The 14,770-nt window shown below is 41.9% G+C and overlaps 1 non-coding gene across 1 annotated transcript; it reads right to left on the bottom strand.

Moving 5' to 3' along the window:
• Nucleotides 1–372: 372 nt before the first annotated feature.
• Nucleotides 373–479, bottom strand: LOC125616590. Its single transcript, XR_007347330.1, has one exon. It is a non-coding gene; the product is annotated as a U6 spliceosomal RNA (small nuclear RNA).
• Between the last annotated feature and the right edge of the window lie 14,291 nt (nucleotides 480–14,770).

Genomic DNA, 14,770 nt, shown 5'->3' with positions numbered 1-14,770 from the left:
TTGAGTTTTGTTGAGTTTTTTTGTGTGTGTTTTCGCATTTCTGTTGGATGTGTGTTTTTAATATTGTTAGCCAACACAAGTTTATGGAAGTAGGCACCTGATAAAGCACAATTTTATTATTTTTCTTTATTTATAAAGGTAAATGAAGGGGAGAAACATGTTGACACTTTCTCATCTCCAAGGTGTATACTAGCAACATATTCACTCACAACATTTCAAATGGAACTCCACTCTGTTCTTATTTCATAGATCAATTACATGTATATTTTTGTATGAAAGTCACAATCTCAATATTGGGTGCTATCCATCATACCTTGAGTCTAACTTCTTGGAAAGAATATACAATTGTCAACTAACCTTCTAAGAACTACACAAAATATGAAATACTCCACAAATTTGTGTGTCACCCTTGCACAGGGGCCATACTAATCTGCTCTGCATTGTTCCAATTTTAGCATACGTGCTGCCGAAGTAAGTACTAAAGCATAATTTTTGAAACAGCAGCAGAATATACACAGGGATCATGGAAATCGGCCTAACCTCTGTCTGGTTCTAACTACTTTGGGGTGGGGGCTGGGGAGTTCTTTGTGGCTGCCAGACAGAAGATTGTTTGAACTTGGCTGGTGAAGGGAGCCAACAGAGTGAACTTGAAGAGAAAGATAAACATACAAGTGCTCAAAGCTTCAGGTGTTATGATTGCTAATTGAGACAGTCTCTAAATGATACCTTCCAGGGTGGAGGAATTTCTCTCTGAGGGATTAGTGACTCAGGGTAACTGTGGGCCTGTATTCCTTCAGACTGGTCCTCTTAAAGAAAACCAGAAGACGACTCTAGCATCTAAGTCAGTCAGTAGCAGATGTTTCAGAGTAACCCCAGGGAGCAAAGGCACCTTTAACCTGAACCCCTTTGGGTGGAACACGCACACGCCTGCAGCATAGTCAGACACGTACACACTCTCAGACCTGCAGCCATGCACATAGCCCAGACACATAGTCTTATACACACTTGTTCTCGGGAATAGCCATGTGCAAAAAACACACCCCAGCTCACTAACACTTCCACCTTCACATGCATACATACGTCTCCTTCACAGATACAAACATTCCTGCTTGTTCTCTCTCTCTCTCTCTCTCTCTCTCTCTCTCTCTCTCTCTCACACACACACACACACACACACACACATTCACATACCCCATGCACACATACAGTTCTGGCAAAACTGTGCAGCTGTACTGACCTGCCCAAATCTCTTTCCAGGCACAGCCCCAGCCAGCAATTCTCAGGTTTCCATGTTGTCTTCTTTTCCCTGGAGCCTGGTCACACTGTTCCTCATTTCAAATGTGTACGTGAGAGATCAAAGGCTGCTGCCAAGTAGGTGTGGCCATGTGAGGAGTGCCATTGGGGTGGCAGGTGGCAGCCCCTGAGCTGACCCCTCCCAGGTGCCACCTGGTACCTTGGTCCCCTCTGGCTTCTTCCTCTTCCTGAGACAGCTTGGTGTGGTGCACAGGGCTTTGGGAAGCATAGGCCATGTGAGGGTTCTGGGACCTTGTGAGCTGCTTTGACTTCTGAGTCTTAATTTCCTCAACTGTAAAATGGAGTTAATATGTTACAAATCCTAAGGCTGACATGAACGTGCTGTCCCAGTGGGATTATTATCGGGGATTCTTCTGGCTGATAAGTGGTAAAATGCCTCTCCCACTCACTCCCAACTCTTACTGGCAAACTTTCCTGCCAAATGACTCAGCTTTGTGTCAACATTGCTCAAAAAAAAAAAAAAGTTTTTAAAAAGGGCGCCAGTCTACTACACAGATTTCCTGATTTTCCTGAGAAAATCAGCATCATGCAGTTTCTAATCAATTAATAAATGTGGAAAAAACTGTACAAAGAACCTTTGCTTTCTTTTTTAAATTATTTTTATGTATTCTTTTTGTTATACATGAAAGTAGTATGTATTTTGACATATTAAACATACACGGAGTATAACTTCCCATTCTTGTGGTTTTTCATGATGTGGAGTTACACTGGTTGAGTATTCATATATAAACACAGGAAAGTTATGTCCCATTCATTCTACTGTCTTTCCCATTTTCATTCCCACTCCCTTTCCTTCATTCCCCTTTATCTAATCCAATGAATTTCTATTCCCCCCCACCCTTATTGTGTGTTAGCATCTGCATATCAGAGAGAACATTGAGCCTTTGGTTTTGGGGGATTGGCTTATTTCACTTAGCATGATAGTCTCTAGTTCCAGCCATTTACCAGCAAATAACATAATTTCATTCTTCTTTATGGCTAAGTAATATTCATTGTTTATAATACAACGTTTTCTTTATCCATTCATCTATTGAAGAGCACCTAGGTTGGTTCCATAGCTTAACTACTGTGAATTGAGCTGCTGTAAACGCTGATGTGGCCACATCACTGTAGTATGCTGATTTTATATCCTTTGGGTATATGCTGAGGCGTGGGATAACTAGGTCAAATGGTGGTTCCATTCCAGGTTTTCTGAGGAATCTCCATACTACTTTCCAGAATGGTTTCACCAATTTGCAGTCCCCAGCAATACATGAGTGAATCTTTCCCCCCACATCCTTACCAACATTTATTGTTTTGTATTCTTGATAATTGCCATTCTGACTGGAGTGAGGGAATCTCAGTGTAGTTTTGATTTGCATTTCTCTAATTTCTAGAGGTGTTAAACATTTTTTTTTCATATATTTGTTGACTGGATCATATTTCTTCTTCTGTGAAGGGTCTGTTCAGTTTCTTTGCCTGTTTATTTATTAGGTTATGATTATTATTATTTGGTGTTAAGTTTTTTGAGTTCTTTATATGTCCTGGAGATTAATGCTCTTAGGATATATAGATTGAGGCATAGATTTTTATCCCATCCTGTAGGCCCTCTCTTCATGTTCTTGATTGTTTCCTTTGCTGTGAAGAAGCTTTTTAGTTTGTTACCACCCCATTTAAGGATTCTTGACTTTTCTTTTTATGCTTTATGAGTCTTATGAAAAATTTAGTTCCTAAGCAGACATGATAGAGAGTTGGGCCTACTTTTTCTTCTAGTAGGCTGAGCATCTCTGGTCTAATGCCTAAGTCCTTGATCCACTTTGAGTAGAGTTTTGTACAGGCTGAGAAATAGGGGTTTAATTTTATTTTGCTACATATATATTTCCATTTTCCCAGCACCATTTGTCAAAAAGGCTATCTTTCTCCAATGTATGTTTATGGTGCCTTTATCTAGTATGAGATAACTGTATTTATGTGGGTTTGTCTCTGTGTCTTCTATTCTGTACCATTGGTCTATGTGTCTGTTTTGGTGCCAATACCATTGCTGTTTTTATTACTATAGCCCTATAGTATAATTTAAGTTCTGGTACTGTGATGCCTCCTGCTTCACTTTTCTTGCTAAAGATTTCTTTGGCTATTCTGGGCCTCTTATTTTTCCAAGTGAATTTCATGACTGCTTTTTCTATTTCCATGAAGAATGTCATTGGAATTTTAATAGGAATTGCATTAAATCCACATAGCACTTTTGGTAGTATGGCCATTTTGACAATATTAAATCTGTCTATCCAAGAAAATGGGAGGTCTTTCCATCTTCTAAGGTCTTCTTCAACTTCTTTCTTTATTGTTCTGTAGTTTTCATTGTAGAGGTCTTTCACCTCTTTTCTTAGACTGATTCCCAAATATTTTTTTTGAGGATATTGTGAATGGGATAGCTTTCCTAATTCTTTTCCAATTGATTCATCTCTGATGTATAGGCATGCGAAAATTCATTTTTGGTGTTAATTTTATATCCCGCCACTTTGCTGAATTCATTTATGAGCTCTAGAAGTTTTCTGGTAGAGTTTTTTGGGTCTTCTAAATATAGAATCATGTCATCAGCAAATAAGGATAGTTTGAGAAAAGAACCTTTGCTTTCATGTGTAAGAAGTTCCAGAGTGAATTTAGACTGTGTGCTATACAAATTTACACTGTGTGCTACACTGTGTACCTTCTCCATGTCTGATCCTGAAAGCCTGTAAATACCATTCCCTCTCCCACAATCTGATCCCTTCCTCCTACAAGTATTTAATTGTGCTAAGTATTATTTGTTGTTGTCGTTGTTGCAGTTCTGGAATCAAACCTAGGTCCTCACACTCGTTTCATTGAGCTACACTTCCAGCCCTAAGTACAATTTTTAATGGAAAAAAAGAAAACGTAATGCCCTAGTGCTTTAGTTCCTCAATAGAGGAAGACTTTAGAGGAAATCAGCAGATACTGAAGATAAATTAGCTCTTTTCAAAATTTCACTGAAAATGATTCCATGACACATCTTCCCAATGATAAGGATGACCCTAAGCACCATTTCTTGAGCGTCAGCTGTGCCCCATGCACTATTGGCATCTCATAAACTTGACCTTTCTTCCCCCTTACAGCACTGATCACAAATGGCATGGCTTCCTGGTTATGATCTATTCATGTTTCTCTCTTTCATCAGATGACAAATTCCAAGAGGGCATGGCCTGTGCCATTTGCTGCTGAACTGTCCATGTGTACCACGGCGCCTGGCTCATGCTTAGTAGTGTTCATTAAATAAATGTCAATAGTCCTTCCAACTAAGGGCCATATTAGGCTTTATTAGCACCACTTTATAGATAAGGAAAGGTGTGCTTAGAAAAAGGAAAGGGTCTTCCAAGGAGATACTGCCCTGTTCAGTTTGGAATTAAAACCCTGTTGGTTGATTCTGAACACACTTTCCCTCCCAGCTACTAAAGTGACTGTTCCAGTGACAGCCACAGCTGGGTTGGTTGTGTAAACCCTGAAGGGCACTTGCTTGATCAGTTATCTTCTGGATCTAGCAAGTCCCCATCATCCCTGGTAGGTTTGTGTCATTTCCCACTGGCTTTCTTCTGTCTGACTTGGAATCGCACTTGCTCGGTCAGTTCCTTTCCATTTGCTCTGAGCAGAATGCCCATCTCCAAATACCCTCCTTCTAGTTTTCTGGAGTGCTTCTTAGTTCTGGTCTCTTCTTCTGCCCCAGGGCCCCAGCCAAGAAGAACTAAGTAAGACTGCACCTGTAATTAACAGCCAGCTTGACTCCTGACCAGAGCCAACAATCATCACGTCCTTGCCAGATCCCATGGGCACTCCGGAGTTCTCACTCTACTCAGCTGCATTTGCTACTGTTGACTGCTCGCACGGGGAACCACACTGGTCCCCACCTCTACCCTTTGTAACCTCTATCTGCTTCCCAAATGGTGGTGTGCCAGTGTTCTCTCTGCATCCTGAGTCATCTCCCTGGGAAACCACATCCACTGTCCCATGGCTTGGACATCATCTTCATCCAGAGATTCTTATTGTTAGTGGGACTTGGGATGCTCTGGTAATGACTGGTTTGTCAGGTCTGGGGAGGGACAGGTGGCAGTCAGATGATGCAGAGGCAGGTGGTGCTCAATTCCCAGACTACAGGAGAAAACACATGAGCTCTAAGCAAGCGTTTCCCAGTACCAAATCCTTCCATGCACCCCTCAAGAGCCAACTCCCTACCATGTGTGGAGTTGACTTGTCTCCTTAGCTGTGGGAGCCACAGTCATATGCCACCCAAATCCTTCTCCAGGGAAGACATTTTCCCCAGCTACTGGAGGTACTGTGGGCACCCAGCCTTCAGCTGTCAGCATCTTCCTTCTATGAACACTTCTGCTGGTGCAATTCTCCTTGTCCGACGTCAGGTGGCTTCTCAGGAAAAGCCCACATCTAATCACTGGTCAGTGCAAGAATAAAGGTTCAGCCATCTTGACCCAATTTGGGAAGCCCTGAAAGGCCAAACTGGGGCTCCAGAGCTCTCCAAGGAAGGTACTGATTATCTAAAACCATACAATAAACCACCTCAAAATCTAGATGTTTAAAATGACAGCATTTATTTTGGTCTTAAATGTGCAGTTTGGACAGGCTTGGGGTGAGGGAAGAAGGCAGATAGTTTGTCTTGGTGCACTCAATGTCTGCTGGGTGCTCGGGGGTGAGGGTTGGGTGTAAAAACCCACTCACTCTCAGGTCTGGTACCTGGAGTTGGTTCTCTCAAACTGCTAGGGACTGGGACTGCTGGCTTCTGGGGCATCTCTTCCTGTCTGTCCATGGTCTCTCCATTTACCCTCTCCAGCACGGAGCCTTGAGGGTGGTCAAACTTACTTGTCCACCCAGAGCCCCCAAGAGAACCTGGCAGAAGCCATATTGCCTTCTGTGACCTGGTCTCAGAGATCACACAGCATCATTCTGATGCTTACAAAAGTCCACCCAGGTTCAAAGGTGTGGAACACAGAATCCACGGCCCCATGGAACAGCATCAATATGTTACTACCAGAAGAACACGTAGGATGGGAGGCGTGCTGGTGGGATCATCTTTGGAAGATTCCACCTCCCACAGGCCTGACCTGCAGCTCCATGTCTCCTTCCTCTACTCCTGCCCTGTTCCCACCCTGCAGGTGTCACCCTCAAGAGCAAACTTTGAGATATTAAGAAATACCCTGCTCTCTAAACTGTGTCTCAGAGTCTAGCTCCCAGGAACTGAACCTGCAAGATCAGTCCCTCAAAACCCATCTTCCCACCAGAGCTTCTTCTCTCCTCCTTATCTTAGCAGACAGACCACCACTAGTGTTGTTGATCCACTCCCTCAGATCCAGCCACCCTCCTTGTGTCTCTCCCGATCCTCTCTCACAGGAGTCTGTCTCACTCCTTCTGCAGGCTACTACTCCACCCAAGCCACCTCCTCCTCCCACCCAGATTGGTGCAACAGCTCTGTACCAGTCCCCTGCCTCCACCCTTGGCTCCTGCCACCCACTCTCCTTGTAGCCAGAATGAGCTTCAAGTCCAGGTGTGGTTACTTCACCCCCAGCATCCTTGTGGTAAAGTCCAAACTTCTCTGCCTGGCCCAGGAGACCCCTGGGGACCAAGCTTTGCTTCCTTCATTCCTGTTTCTCATCTAACACAGCAAAGTCCCCAGGCCTTTACACGGATGTTCCCTCCAGGTGGACAGCTCTTCCTGCTCTCTATTCCCAGTACTTATTCTTCAGGTTTAGATTCAAATTTCAATTCCTCAAGCTATTCCTTCCTTCCCCCCACCTCCAGACTGTGTAAGGGGTCCTGATATGAGTTCCCACCCCAGGACTGTCACACTTCATGGAAGCCATACATGTAACCGACTTCCCTGGAAGTCTACCAGTTCTACCAGGGCAGTGATCATACCATCTTGTTCACCAGTATAGCCAAGGTACTTAATCTACAGCATGATAGAAAGGGAACACTTGAGCTGTTATATACAATAGGGCAGGTTGTACACTGATCAACTGCAGAAGAATTTATTTGTATAAACTGCACTGTGGACATATTTCCTAGAATTACTCAGTGCCCCACCTATCGCAGCCCAGCAAATAGTTTGGATGTATGATTAGAGGAATAAAATGAATTTTGCTGTCTTTGGTGTTCTTTGAAAATAATGAAATTAGTGTTTGGCAAAAGGAAAAAAAAATCTGATTTCAGTAGTCTCTTTTCAAATGCCCCAAATTATAATATTTGCAACTAGGGAAAAAAGAAAAAAGCAGGTGATGGGGAGCCTAAAGCAATGGTTCTAAATTCTAAATGTAATTAGAATCATCTTGAAAAAATCCCAATGTCTCCAGGCACAGTGGTGCAATCTTGTAATCCCAGTGGCTTGGGAGGCTGAGGCAGGAGAATTGCAGGTTTAAAGCCAGCCTCAGCAATTTAGTGAGTCCCTAAGCAACTGAGCGAGACCCTGTATCAAAATAAAACATAAAAGGGCTGAGGATGTGGTTAAATACCTCTGGGTTCAACCCCTGGCACCTAAAAAAAAAAAAAAATCCCAATGTCTGGCTCCTCAGAGTACTGAAGCAGAATCTCTGAGGGCAGGGCCTGCTGGTGCTTTTTAAAAATGTATCCCCAGATGTCTCTAATGTGCACACAAGGTTGAGCGCCTCTGGCCTAGAAAGCACCCAAGTGTATCCAGAGCGCTTCAGAACCCACCTGGCAATCATTAACCTCACACTTAAGCACCTAGTTCAGGAGCTACAGGGATAAACACCCCTTTCTTAGTTGCTTGGATTTCTTCTCTGTGGTTTGAGACCTTGGGTGTGGAGAGTAGAGCTGGTCACATTCATTAGTTCATAGCACATTATCTTGGCTCATGCGCGACTCCCCTCTAGTTTTCTGCCTTTATTCTCTTTCCTCTTCATTTCTCAGGAACCCATCCTAATGCATTTGATGTAGATGCAGTATATGCTTGTGTGCATATGCATTCTTATAAAAACGTGTTTTGCTGTTTTTTTATACCTGCATTTTTACTTGATTGCATGCATTGCATTCAAGACCTGTTCTGATGGTTAGTTTGTATTGCTGCAGGTGCATCCAGACGATCCAGTCGGCTTCCATCTCCTTTCCCATGCACACACCTGGTCTTTTCCACACATTGATGGCTCCTAGCACTACAGCCTTTCAACAATCTTCCCGTCTCAAGTACCTTTGTGTAGATGTGTAAAAATGTGCCTGGGATAAATATCCTCTCTTGGGTCTATGAGATAGATATTTTACTGCTTATTTGTTTTTACATAATTGATATTTTTACACCAATATATGTAAAAAATCCAAATGTCTTGTGTAATGTATTAACTCTAATAATGGATCCAAATACTCTTGTATGAGCGGCTGTAAAAAAAACTGTCTAACAAATATTACTCAGCCATAAAAAAGAATGAAATTGTGGCATTTGCTGATAAATGGATGGAACCAGAGACTATCATGCTAAGTGAAATAAGCCAATCCCCCCAAAACAAAGGCTGAATGTTCTCTCTGATATGCAGATACTAACTCACAATAAGCAGGGCTAGGGGTGGTGGTGGGATAGAAGTTCCCTGGATTAGACAAAAGGGAATGAGGGGAAGGGAGGGGGGGATAGGCATAGGACAAGCAGTAGATGAATCAGACATAACATTCCTATGTTCATATATGGATGCATGACCAGTGTAACTCCACATCATGTATAAGCACAAGAGTGGGAAGTTATACTCATGTATATATGATATGTCAAAATACATGTATATGATATATGTCAAAATTCTACCTTCATGTATAACTAAAAAGAACAAATAAATAATTTTTAAAAACTAATCTAACATATTTCTAATGCCATAAAAATAGGCTGAGAATCTGAGATCTCACAGTTTTATTTTATCCTGATATCCTCTCAAGTTGGATTTTAGTAGAAAGGATAGTCTCCAACAGAGATCAGTGTGTTATCTCAAATGAAATGTCAGTAAAGTTCAGCCATTTCTTGGCTTGTTCCAAATTGTCACTGGGTAAAAGACTTCCACCTCCCATGGATCTTTCTTAAAGGCTTAATAGGGTCAAAGGCAAAAAAAATGATTCAAGAAATCAGGTAGTATGCACTAAATTTAACTAAATCAGACATTCCAATTTAAGAAAGAATGAAATTTTGCCAAAACCCTGTAGAATTATCTGTATAATATACTCTGTAAACTTATATAAGTTCATATATTAAACTTATATACTAACTTATTCTTTAATTTTTTGTATTATATAGTCTGTATAATGAATTCTGTATAATAACATATGAGAAGACTTCAACATCAACTTTGCAAACCTCCTAAGTGGTAGTAATTTATTGAGAATCCTTTGTACAGTAGCTCTGTTAGGTCGTGCATTAATAGCTATGAGATTTTCAAACCAAATTTCTGTATTTTAAATCAGTCATTACTTTGAAGAAATATTTAGGTCAATGGTGAGATCTGTGATAGATTTTCCACTGGACCAAGCACCTGCACAGCTAGTGAGAATTTACTCTGGCTGGTGAGGTGAGTGGGTAATATTGCAGGTTGCTCACTAGTCCTGTGTCTTAGGACCAAAGGATTATACTCTCTGTGCTTTAGTTTCCTCATCTGATAAACAGGGACCGTATTAGGGTCTTTTGGTTTTGGTATAAGAATTAAATGATGCAACACACACCTCAGATACTGGACATGTAGTAAGTCCTAGGGCTGGGGCTGGGGCTCAGTGGCAAAGCATTTACTTAGTATATGCAAGGCTCAGGGTTCAATCCTTGGTACCTCCAAAAACAAATACCACCAGATGAGTCCTAGAGCAAAATAAGCCCTGGGAATACTTAGCAAGTATCCAAGTGATGATTTATTTGGGGATTCTGGGACTTTCCAACTATAAGTCATTTCTTTACTGATTTTCCTTGTCTCATTGATTCCACAACTCATGATCCCTGACTTCCTTGGCCCTGGGGAATGTAAACCATACAAACCTGCTTCACCTGCCCCTTGCTTCAATGTGCATGCATTTATTTTGTCCTCCCAACTAGATTAAAATAGAAGGGAAGTGACGAAGACCTTTATTTCCTTTGTATCTCAGAAAGTCCTTGACAAGTTCAAGGGCACACAATAGACAGGCAGAAGGTTCCTTTTTGTACTAATATACAAAGTTCCTTGAAATTTTTGCTGGCATAAGAATCGTATTTTCTTTAATGTCCTCTAGATAGATAGATACCTTTTCATTCTCTCTTTTAAAGAAAGGTTGAGCTGGTAGTTCCCAGCCTGTTCCCCAGCCAATGTTAACCAGTTTTAGTCCATGATATTATTTCTTTCTCTCCAAAATGTCTCCTTGGGTTGGTGTTGATTTGCTCTGGACTCAGATGCATCTTCAATCCTAATATACTTCCACAGAGGAACTTCCTGTTAAAGTAACTGAGCAGCATAAGCTGTGTGTGCGTGTGCCTACGTGCATGCCCGTGTACATGTGAGCACATGCACACATGTATGGCTATTATAAAAAGTCAGTATTTTTACACTGGCTTTTCCCTCTTCCCAGTATTCCCATACCATTGAAAGTTATGATCATAGATTATTATGAAACATAATTACCTTTTACAGGTAGGAAGTTGGATGCATTTCAATTGCTTCACTCTGCAACTAATTGATTCCTGGAGTTCTCTGATATTCAAGTTCTCTGATATTTGGGCATAGGGCTTCCATAAACAGGAGCAGGGCTTGCCACATGGGGAGGTGACCTTCACACACTCCTTTGATTTGCAGAGCTAGGTATCAAGCCCTAGGCCTTGAGTGTGCTAGTGCTTACTCTTGAAGTCCCAACTGGTTTCTTCAAAAGTCATTGTCCTTTCTGTCATGAATGTTTGCACGTCTAACAATGACTTCTGCTTAGCTGACCCAATGGCTGCTACTGTTGTCTCAGTGGGTTTCAGTTTTTCCATATTCAAGTAACATTTATAAATACCACTGCCACCTTTCCCTTTTTAATCAACCTTAATTTTTATTATATTCACTATTTGGTGCCGAGCCTTGTCTCAGGAAGGACTTAGGTTGGTTGGTTTAAGGACAACGTTCCTTTCCCTCATCATTCTTTCCATGATCCTGCTGCCTTTGATAAGTTTCTAATCTTACTTTTCTCAGGTCTTGCATCCCATCTTCTCTTCAGTAGAACATGCAGCAGACTATGGCTAAGAGCAAAGAGAAGACAGGACCCGGAGGAACAAAATCACACATCTCCACTCCTTTTTATTTTTGTTTTGAGATGGGGTCTCACTAAGTTGCTGAGGGTCTCACTAAATTACTGAGGCTGGCCCCAAATTTGTGATCCTTCTGCCTCAGCCCCCTGAGTTGCTAGGAATACAAAAGGGCACCACAGCACCCAGCTGTTCTTGCTCATTTCTAACCAAAGCCCTGGACTAAATCATGTTGATGCTCAGACTCTTCCAGGGCAAGAGTCCAGATCATTGCATGCCTTCATGCCCTTCTCACTCTAATGCAGACGTTTAATCCTGAAGTCCTCACAGGAATACCTGACTGAAATGCTAGAGAGTACCTGGTTTGTACTTTCCCATGTCCTTTCTAAAACAGTCAAAAGGTAGCAAATTCAAGCTGCCATCTGAATATGTCACTGGCCATCTTCTCCCATCACAGGACAGTTCTGTTTCTGTTTCTTTCTCTCTTTCTTTTTCTTTTCTTTTCTTTTTTTTTTTTTTGTACCAGGGATGGAACCCAGGGAACTTAACCACCAAGCCATATCCCCAGCCCTTTTTATTTTTTTATTTTGAGACAAGGTCTTGTAATATTGCTTAGGGCCTCACTAAGTTGTTGAGGCTGGCATCAAACTTGTGATCCTCCAGCCTCAGCCTCCACAGCCATTGGTATTATAGGCGTGTGCCACCACACCTGTCCCTGTTTCATTAGCTTCAAATTTAGTCTCTATTCTCTGAACTCAGGTGGTCTGAGGGTCCCTGGGAAGGTAGGGTATTGGCATTCTTACACTCAGTCCCCAGTTTGTCACCCTCTCACCTATTTTTAGGGTGACTTTTGCTGGTAAGTGTAAGTGACTTTGCATATAGTAAACCCTAGAGTGTAATAAACCCCGAGATACTCAGCAAGTATTCTTGTGATGATGTTGTAAGAATTTGGAGGACCTTTCTCTTAGACACCCTTTTCTCATAATACTGTATGAATACCAGAGTCTAATCAAAAAGCAAAAGTGTACTCTGTGTCCAAATTGTTCTTTTTAAAAATTTTTTAAATTTTTTCTCATTAGTTATATATGACAGTAGAATGCATTTTGATACATGATATATAAATGGAGTATAATTTCTCATTCTTCTGGTTGTACATGATGTGGAATCACACCGGTTATGTAGTTATATATGTACATAGGGTAATAATTCCAAGTTGTTCTTAATCATTATAAAAACATTTTCAAAGTTCAGCCTTGAACATGTCTTTTGAATATGCATAGAACTAAAAATGATAATCTAGTGTGACTCAAATGATAACTGCTCCTAAGAAGCCCATGCCTCCTTAGAGGTGGGCACAGGTTTGCTTGGATTTGAATTTCAGAGGAGCCAGAGCCTTTTGATCTCCTTTATGAGTGACTCAGCCCCTCATTAACTAACTGTTTGACCCCTGCCTTGTTTAACTGGGGAGTGAATTGAGCATTCATGGGGCAGCATTTGTAGAAGCTAAAAGCATAGGTTTCAGCGTCCCAGGAGACTAGATTAAAATGTGGACTCTGCCTCTGTACTAGATGAATGACCTGGGGCCAGTTACATTATGTGTCCAAACTTTACTTTCTTCACCTGTCAAGTGGACATGGTCACATTTGTATTCTAGGACAGTTATACAGCTTATGAGAAAACACAGGCGAAAGGCCACAGGGGGTCAGGCACTGCACCAGGCACAGTGCACCATGGTGACAGGGATGGAAGTCAAGCCCCCTGTGACACTACTTGGAGGCTGGAAGGGTGTCAGACTAGTTACCACGGGTGTAGGCACCCTGTAGAAAGCCCATCTCTAAGCAGAGACCTGAAGGATGAAGAGGGACCAGGTAGGGTAATACTCGAAGCAGAGAGAAAAGTGTGACCTGGAGCAGAGAGAGGTTAGAGACCAGGGCTGAGGCTGGAGAGAAACACCTGACAGGACCACCAGAGGCCATAGAACCATTGTTAGAAGATCAATTAAGAGGCTGTGGTATCAATTCAAATGCAAATCCTTGGTGCTCAGAAATGCAATGGAGACAATGAGCCTGAGAAGTCCCCAAAGGATTTGAGAGGGACTTAGGAGGTGCAACTGATGGGATCTGGGATGTACTGGTCACAGTGGGTTGAGTGGCAGGGGTCAATAAATATTGGAGTGCACCAGCACCTTGACTGATCTAACTTTTTCCCAGGGTCAAATGTCCAACAAACCTCACTAGACCTGTTCATCTCCCTTCCGTCCCTACAGGCCAGGTTGTAGGCTTGGAGTAGCCATGAACCTGTTTTAGAAAGACCAAGACATGAAAAATTAGAACTGTCACCCCTTGAGGATTTGGGCATTGATTGCCCCGTGGGTGGATCTGCTCAGTCTTGGGATTCTTCTCCTTTCTTTGAAAGCTTGATTTGTGATCAGCATGGTGACATAAGGAGAGGGTGGGCAAGGAACAATGCTCAGCATCAGTCATGGTTCTGCAGTCAGTGAATTAGCTCAGCCAAGGGAGGAGGAAGACAGGCTGGAACAGACCACAGTTCAAAGCCACCCTCTCCTTCAAAGAGCCTTTTCTAATCATGCTTTGTTTCTGATGCTAAAAATCTGCTTAAAATCCCTGATTCTATGCGAACAAATGGCAAGTGCAGACAGTAAGCCGGGTGGGGGATGGTAGGGAAGACAATCTAGAAGGTAAGGTGTTACCTGGACAGAACCTCTCTGGCAGGTGAGGAACTGTCTTCCCTTCACAGTATGAGAACAACGAGGCAAGAGTATGGAGTTAGTTTGAAGCTACTTTCTAAATATCAGACATATCATTATGAAACTGGACCCTGTAGGTCATTATTTTAGTAGGTTTTATATTAATAACATCAAAAAGGCTGATGCTGACTAAATGTATATTGTGTGTAAGGCCCCTCTCAGTAAATAGAGCAATAGTTCCCACTTTGCAGATTAGGAAGTTTGGGATGAGAAAGTCCATAAAACCTGGTTCATATTCCACAGCTTGTATGTGGTAGACTAAACCTGGCCAAAGCATTAAAATTAAGAGGCACTTGAGCTTTGAACAAAGTTAACAGCTAAAAAGTTTATTATTTATGACCACTTTTGTGTTTGGTAACAGAAAGTCATGCTAATTAGCTGTGTTATATACATACTGTTAAAACTTTATTTGAAAGCAATCACAGTGTGGTCTACCTGTTCCTGGCTTTTTTTTTTTTTTTTTTTTTTTT

The sequence above is a fragment of the Marmota marmota genome, unplaced genomic scaffold (assembly GCF_001458135.2).
Source record: "Marmota marmota marmota unplaced genomic scaffold, marMar, whole genome shotgun sequence".
Lineage (NCBI taxonomy): Eukaryota > Metazoa > Chordata > Mammalia > Rodentia > Sciuridae > Marmota > Marmota marmota.
Note: the sequence above shows the minus strand (reverse complement) of the source record. Positions and strands in the feature narration are given on the sequence as shown.